Source organism: Myodes glareolus, chromosome 8 (assembly GCF_982192425.1).
Source record: "Myodes glareolus chromosome 8, mMyoGla1.1, whole genome shotgun sequence".
In the NCBI taxonomy this organism is placed as follows: domain Eukaryota; kingdom Metazoa; phylum Chordata; class Mammalia; order Rodentia; family Cricetidae; genus Myodes; species Myodes glareolus.
This window is the reverse complement of record NC_142033.1, coordinates 86,813,607-86,822,505: the sequence shown is the minus strand read 5'-3', so window position 1 is coordinate 86,822,505 and position 8,899 is coordinate 86,813,607. Positions and strand designations below refer to the sequence as shown.

Sequence of the window (8,899 nt, the reverse complement as noted above, 5' to 3'; positions counted from 1 at the left end):
TAGACTCACAGATCAAAGTCCTCTGCACGAGCAAGGAACAGGAACTGAATCCAGCAGGAGAGAGAGAGAGAGAGAGAGAGAGAGAGAGAGAGAGAGAGAGAGAGAGAGAGAACACAAGAATTACAACTACATTTATAGTATAAGAGACCATGTAAAAGTGGGCAGGTATCTGAAAGGCTATTGACTGAAGAAGTTCCCACAGCAACCAAATAAAATGCAGAAAGCAAGAGATGGTATGGTTCCCAGTCCAAACCAATGTATCTAAAAGATAACTCCTGTTTCAGGAACATAGCAATTTGGAAGAAAATCTGGCATGCCTGAGGTCTGGGGAACAAGGGTTGCTTGTTGCCTTTGCCTGCCTTTGGCTGCCTACATGTATGCAAGAGAGAAAAAGAAAATAAGAAAAGATAACTCCGGCATCCAAGACTCAGGGCAGAAAGAGTGTAAGAGTGAGAGAAGCAGTGGCTTCTTGTGAGATGTATCTCCTAGAAATGCCAAAGAGATATAAATATTTTAATTAATATTTTCAAATATTATATAATTCATCTTTCTTTACCATTAACAATTTTTAATCTTACACTGACAAATAAATTCAAGTTCAACTAGTGCACCAGAAACTAACAACTAGCCAGGAAATTATTACCCTGACAAGTCAATTGTTTTATGTTAGTACTAGAAATGTATTTCTCTTTTATGCAAGTTTTGGGAGCCAAGATATGATGGGAGAGTGCAAAAACAGAATGGAAAAATTAGATTGGCAGCTCACTACCTCCAATATATAATATTTATTCAGGAGAAACTGAACTGAACTGACTAGGGAGTAGTGATTATAGCTTCTATTTATTGAGAATATCAATATGCCATGTGCTAAACATGCTTACTCCATTTAATCATAAGAAAGATGCCTACTATATATCAGTATGTCTACTTTAGGGGGAATAAACATTGACTAGGCTATTTGGGGTCCCTTCAAGCATCACTGCTGGCAGGGAAACAAACTACCGAGTAAGATGAAGAATAAAACTCAAGTCAACTCCACTTTAGCAGGTCCTGTGTCAAAATTTTCTGGGGTCTGACCAAGCGGTTTATCTTCCTTACACAGTTCATTGCCGTAAAATCTTGTCCACATAACAATTATCTTAACCAAATTTTAGACGTGGCTACATAAAAAACTCTTTTGCAAAGTACACATCTTTAGCTAAGCACCTGTTATTATAGGAAGGGGTCCTCATTCACAAGTAACAGTGTTCAGGGTAAGGACCTGAGGAGAAAGGATTTGAAATAAGCATAAAGATGACTTACTCTACTGATGGAGAATGCAAAGTCCACAAGACCTCTTTCATAAGGATGGGTCTAATCAATGAATGACAAAGCTCAGGATTCGGGTCTAAACCATGCTCAGGATTTAGGAGATTCCAGCAACGGTTGCTACCTATAATAGTAAAAGATACGTATGTCTGTTTTTAATGCCAATACCATGCAGTTTTTTAAAACTATAACCCTGTAGTAGAGCTTGAAATCAAGAATAGTGCTACCTCTGAAAGTTCTTTTATTTTACAGATTGGTTTTCTGCTTTTCCTTATGAAGTTGAATTTTTTTTTCCTTCAAGGTCTATGAATAATCGTGTTGGGATTTTAATAGGGATTGCACTGAATCTGTAGACTGCTTTTGGTAAACTGGCCATTTTTACTCTGTTAATTCTATCAATCCATGAGCATGCGAGATCTTTCAGTCTTCTGATTTCTTCTCCATTTTCTTTCTTCAAAGATTTGAAATTCTTGTCATACAGATCTTTCACTTGCTTGGTTTGATTTACTCCAAGATATTTTATATTCTTTGTGGATGCTATGAAGGGTATTGTTTTCCTGATTTCTTTCTCAACCTGTTTACTGTGTATTGTGAGGAGGGCTGCTGTGGTTTTTTGTTTGTGAGTTTGATTGTTTGTTAGTTACTCTTGTATCCAGACAGCATCTACAGCAAATGGTACTGGCATAACTGGAAGTCTGCATGTAGAAGAAGGCAAATAGATTCATAACTATCACCCTGCACAAAACTTGTGTCCAAGTGAATCAAAGCCCTCAACATGAATCCAGATACACTGAATCTGATAGAAGAGAACGGGGGAAACAGCCTTGAAGGCACAGGCACAGAAGAGAACCACCTGAACAGCACAGGCACTGATATTGACAATGGTAAAAAGGACCTCATGAAATTGAAAAGCTCCTGTAAGGCAAAGGACACCATCAAGAGGACGAAATGGCAGAGTATAGAATGGGAAAACATCTTCAGCCCTGCATATGACAGAAGGCTGATTTCCAAATTATATAAATAACTCAAGAACTGGCCATCAAAAAGAAATATTCAATTTAAAAATTCAACACAAACCTAAAGAGAGAATTCTCAGCAGAAGAATCTCAAACGACCAAGAAGCACATAATGAAATGTTCAAAATCATTAACTATCAGGAAATCAAATCAAAATGACACTGAGACTCCATCTTACAACTATCATAATGACTAAGATTTGAAAAAAAATGACAGCTCATGCTAGAGAGGATATGGAGCAAGGGGACCACTCCCCCAATATTGGAAGGCGAACTTGTACTTGGAAATCAATATGGCAGTTTCTCAGAAAACTGGGAGTTGATCTACCCCCAGTTACTCCAGCTATACCACTCCTGGGCATATACCCAAAGGATGCTCCACCATACAAAGACAGTTGCTCAACTATGTTCATTGCAGTTTTATTTGTAATAGCCAGAACCTGGAAACAATCTAGATGCCCCTCAACCAAAGAATGGATAAAGAAAATGTGGTGCAATGCAGTATTCCTCAGCTATTAAAAAATAATGACATCATGAAATCTAAAGGCAAATGGATAGAACTAGAAAATAACCTTCCTGAGTGAGATAACCTAGACCCAAAAAGACAAATGTGGTATGTACTCACTTGTAAGTGGATATTTTAGCTGTTAAGTAAATGATAATCAAGCTGCAATCCACAGACTCAGAGAAACCAGGTAACAAGGAGGGCTCAAACAGGGATCTTGCTGAGAAAGGGAAACAGAAGAGATTTTGTGGATGATCTGGAGATGGGAACATGAGGGATCAGGTTGGATCAGGTGAAGGAAGGACAGACGGGGAGAGTCTTGAAAGAGACTAATGGGAAAAGGGGTAAGATAGAAACCTTGTGCAAGGGAAACTCCAAGAATCTACAAGAATGACCCCAGCTAAGAGTCCTAGCAAAAGGGGAGATGTAGCCTGAACTGATCAAACAAGACTTCCAGGGAAGAGATTGGGACATCAACCCAGCCACATAAATGTCGACCTACAATCTATCCTGCCTATAGAATGCACTGGGGTTAAGGGTGGCACAGAGATTGTAGGAGTCGCCAATCAATGACTATTCCAGCCACAGACCCATGCCTGAAGAGTGAGCCCACCCATGACACTGCGTGAAGCACCAGGACCCGGGGAAGTGGTCCAGAAACCTAGGATAGAACCAAACATGACTGCAGAAACAAAAAGTCACTTTAATGATGCCTGATGATATACTGCCATACTCATGGTTTGGTGCCTAGACCAATTGTCATCAGAGTGGCTTCCCCCAGCAACTGATGGAAACAGATTCAGAGACCCACAGCCAATCACTAGGTGGTGCTCGGGGAATCATGCTGAAGCTAGAAAAGAAGGGTTGTAGAAACCAGAGGGGCCAAGGACATTATAAGAAACCCACAGAATCAACTAACCTTGGCTCATAGGGACTCACACATACTGAACAGACAACCAGGGAGCCTGCATGGGACTGACATAGGCACTCTGCACGTTTGTTCCAGTTGTGCAGCTTGGTCTTCTTGTGGGACTCTCTTTGACACTTTGAGGACCCAATTCCTCATATAAGGTTGCCTTGTCCAGCCTTATACAAGGAGAGGCACTTAGTCTTACTGCAACTTGATATGCCATATTTGGTTGATATCCATGGGAGACCTGCCCTTTTCTGAATAGTGGGTGGGATGGCGGGGAGACAGGGGAAGAAACTGGGAGGATAGGGGGAAGGGAAAACTGCAGTCAGGGTGTAAAATAAATAAATAAGTATTTCAAAAATGGCAAAAGATCACCAAGCTGTTAGACAACATCCATATCAGCCTTCCAGGCGAACAGATGTCAGTCATTTTCTTCCCCTGAAGAAAAGACCTGTGCTTTTAACAAATCTGGTTTTTCTAATGCTTTCTAGAAACTGTGTCTCCTCCTCTAGGCAAGATAAGCAATTGCCCAGTGTTGAATGACTATGTTGAGACATAAGCCAGGATTGTCTAATTTCAAAAGGCTAAACACAGTTTGTAGAAAATACAGATCAAGCACTCAATTCCATGCACATATTCTACATTATCTACAATAATTACACGAGAAGTTTGCATGTTTCTCCGGTTTTACCAGGAAGATAACAGACTATATTGGACAATCCTCACTCAGAAGAAACTTCTGGAACTAAAGACAAGCTGAACCTAAGCAAATTTACTGAGTGGATCCTGACCACTTACAAATGATTATCAGTATGTATGGCAGTAAATGCACCATGAACACTTCCTCTATCCAACACATGAATCATGGGATTAGATACCCACTCAATGCAGGGTTAACTAATGATGTAATACTTACCTTTTGCTCCAACAATGTAACAGCTAATAGAGTAATTACAGCCATCATTGAAATGGGCATTTGAAGATTGCTCCAAGGCAGAATTTAGCTAAGGGACTGATCCAATTATACTGATCCAGCAAAAAAGATCCTGAAGTTTTAAAAGCCATTTGTACAGCATAATTACATCACCAGGCTTTTCCTCCAGTAGACTCACTGAATTCAAAATAAGAAACAGATAAAATACAGACCTAGGCTTACCTTGTATTCTTCAACTAATGTACACAATTTAATTTCAGAAAAAAAAATATTATTAACCATGAAATATTTTGTGACACAAAAGCATTTCTATAGAAGATCTAAGCATACAGAGATTTAATTTCACCTATGTGCATTCTTTAATGGTTTATTTTTATTGTCAGCTTTGTAAGATCTAGAATCACCTTGGAGGAAAATCTTTGGGTAGGTCTGTCAGGGATTTTGCAGATTAGGTTGACTGTGCTGGGAAGAGCCACTCCAGCTTCCAAACTTGACTAAAAGGAAGGAAAGCAAGCTGAGTATCACCATTGATCACTCTCTGCTTCCTGGCTATCTGTGCATTGTGACCATCTGACCACCATGTCTTCCCCACAATCATAGAATATAGTCCCTCAAAGAGTAAATCAGAGTAAACCTTTCTGCCTTAAACTTCTTGGGACATAGTTTGCCATAGCAACAAGAAAAGTCACTAAGGCAGTTACCTTTTAAAATGTCAAACAAAGGGGTTGGAAAAATTGCTCAACCATTAAAAGCACCAAGGTTTGATTCCCAGCACCCATGTGATGTATCATAACCATTTGTAACTCTAGTTCCAGGGCACTGGATATTCTCTTCTGGCCTCTTAGGGTACCAGGAACATATGTGGTCTTCAGACATAAATACAGATAAGGCATCCATACATATAAAAAGAATTAAAAAGTAGTAAACTATTAAATAAAATGACCCAAAAGATTCTTTTCTTTTGAAAAGGTTCCATATATTCTTAAATGTAATACAAGTGTTAATCAGTCTCTCACAAGTTGACAAGAAAAAATAAAAACAAAGTAAGTATTTGTCAGTTAAGATACCTTGCTCAGTCTCAATACAGAGAGGGAGAGGCTTGGTCCTGTCTCAAATTGTTATGCCAGACTTTGTTGACTCTTCATGGGAAGTCTTATTCTTTCTGGGGAGTGGATGGGAGACAGGATCAGGGGTAAGGTAGAGTGGGGAGGAGAATAGAGCACTGTGCCTGGTATGCAAAATGAAAAACTTTTAAATAAAAATAATAATAAAAAAGATAGGCTAGGCAAGGCTTTACTATAATGGCACATAAATCCTGAATTGTCACAGTTTACTGTAACATGAGGGCCTGCGGGCACCATTCTGTAACATGAGGGCCTGTTAGTTGGGGTTTCTGTCCTGCTCTGTTCCCACAGCTGGCAAATCCCAAAGAAAATCACATAGAGGTCCCCATAAGATTATAACTGATTGGATCATTAGCTCAGGCTTCTTATTAGCTCTTGTAGCTTATATTAGCCCATTATTCTTATCTATGTTAGCCACATGGCTCAGTACCTTTTTTAGCAGGGCAGGTCACATCCTGCTTCTTCAGTGATCTGGGCAGGACTGGGGAAAGAGCTTCCTTCTTCCCAGAATTTTCCTGTTCTCATCGCCCTGCCTCTACTTCCTGTCTGGTTGACCTACCTATACTTCCTGTCTGGCCAATCAGCATTTATTTAAAACATGATTAACAGAATACAGACAACACTCCCGCACCAGTTTACCATAACAATGATCTCTCATTCATCATTACCTGTAGATGAGGCAGTTTTCACTTTATTTGTCCACAGTGATTCATTAATCAAGCTGTTTTAATTAGAATTTCTGTCTCTGTGAAGAGACACCATGATCACAATGACTCTTCTAAAGGAAAATATTTAACTGGGGTGGCTTACAGTTCAGAGGTTTAGTCCATTATCATCAAGGAGCAGAGTGTTCTACATTTAGATCTACAGCTAACAGGAAGTGAACTGTGACACTGGGTTTAGCTTGAGCATAGCAGACCTCAAAGCCGAACCCCACAGTAACATTCTTCCTCCAACAAGGTCATACCTACTCCATCAAAGCCACAACTCCTAATGGTGCCACTCCCTATGAGCTTATGGGGACCAATTACATTCATTCTATCACACAAGCTGATGGGGCAACATGATTCTGCCATCTTAGAGATCTTCTGCCACCTCTCCGTTCTAACTTTTCCCAAGTGGAAGGAAAAGATAATGGAGGATGAAGATAATCTCATAATTATCTCAGGCAAGAAGTGATGCACGTGACTTCTCCTTAGATTTCGTCAGTTAGAACAAGCTCTGTGGTCTCCTGTTAAAGTAAAAAGAAGGTGAAAAGTATAAAGAGGAACAAAGAACATTCCAGAAGAATTCTCTTGCCACAAATGAGTGATCAGGAACAAAGAAAACAAAATAGAAATCATAATAAAAATGTATTCACTTCTACTCTGTTTAGAAAGTTTGGTATATTCACATTTCCCAAACATAATTGACATAAAAAGTATACATTATAATCGCCTAAACATTGTCCATTATACCCCTCAAACTAAAGGTAAAGCAAGATTCTCGGACTTATGAATACAAATGCTCTTATCTTTAATTTTTAGATATATGGCTGTCCTGCTTTTCCTTACTCTCCTGTCCATTAGTAAGGATATGAGAGGGGGAAACACTAAAATAAAGATAAGCTTTGCTTACAGTACAGCAGTACTTGAAATAAAGTCTTTCTCCGTGATTGACTAATGAGAAACTTGTAGGAAATGGTACCATTAGTCACTGTGACATGGAAATGTAAAAGGAGACCAGAGCAGAGGACTATTCAGCTATGAAGGAGTCTTCAGCTCTCATTCCCTGTAGTCACCATCACCCCCCATAGTAGATGAGAGGTCTCAATCAGCTTCATCTGTGGGGTGTAAATAGTGAAGTCTTTGTTCCCTACCTAAAAGTGGATAATGGACAGTATTGCTGCAGGGAGATGTCAGCAGGAAGCCACCAAAAGACGATGGTATATTTTGAACTGAGAACTGTACTTTTTAGATTGTTACATATGTTTCTCTTTCTCTCCTTAGAATAGGACAATCCTGATTTCCTTACCTTGGCCAAATTGGAAGTAAAATTATAAAGTCAGTAGGTCTCCTACCCTCGCTTATCCTTCCTTTCTGGTGGGCTGTCCTGCTTCCTTCTCCAAGGTGCACAGCATTGTGATACAATCTGAGTTTCTTTATGCAATGAGTCAGAGCATTCGTAAGTTCCTACCATCATGCTGCTATATTATTAAGATACAGTTCCTACACTGACGTCTACATAGATCTAATGTCATGGCTCTCAATTGTCACCCCAGTGCTCTAAAGGAAGAGGTAGAATTACTACATCAGACTGAGCACCATAGTGAGACCTTGTCTAAAAATTAATAAATAAATAAATCAGTGTTCTGAAAACGTAAAAATCAAAAACATACAGTATTGTTTCCTTTTAAATTATTATCATATAAAATAATTTATATTATATATATAAATGTATATATAAATACATTATATAAATGTATTTCATTTTAATATTTTGATATATATATAATATTCTTTGGTCATATTCACTACACACTACCACTTTTATACCTCCTCCTATTGGCTTAGTTTTCAGAGAAAATAGAGTGAGGATTAAAACAGAGCATAATCAGAAACAGAGTTTTCCTTTGGTTATGACCCATTTAGACAGGAAGAATAAACTCTTGGTCCGGTGACCCTTAGGGTAAAGACACCTTCAATATAAGCCTGGAGACCTGAGTTCGAACTCCAGAACCCACATAAAGTTAAAAGGAGAAAACTAACTCCCCAAAGTTGCCTGCTTACCTACATATCCATCATGCGCATAGACATGCATGCATAATAATAATAAATTTTTTAAAAGTTTGTCTCTTAGAAAACTTTTAGTCAGGCAGAACAGATGTTTAGATATTAAGAATCTAAAAGTCAGCATTAAAAGCTGCCTGGAGACATAGTCTCCCTAAATCATTGTTCCTTAGTTAAATAAAAACTGTCTTAGGATCATTTTAGTAAGAATCACCTGCAAACATTGTACAATGTAGGTGCCACCTTAAAATAGCAGTGTTCAAGTTCCAGAGAAGTAGAACTAACAAGAAAAAAAACCTTCATCAGCTAAAATTTCAAAACCAATGTGAAAA

At 38.7% G+C, this 8,899-nt stretch overlaps 1 non-coding gene across 1 annotated transcript; it reads left to right on the top strand.

Moving 5' to 3' along the window:
• The first annotated feature begins 245 nt into the window (after positions 1-245).
• Positions 246-377, top strand: LOC125401306 (small nucleolar RNA SNORA67). Its single transcript, XR_007232312.2, has one exon. It is a non-coding gene; the product is annotated as a small nucleolar RNA SNORA67 (small nucleolar RNA).
• Positions 378-8,899: the final 8,522 nt, after the last annotated feature.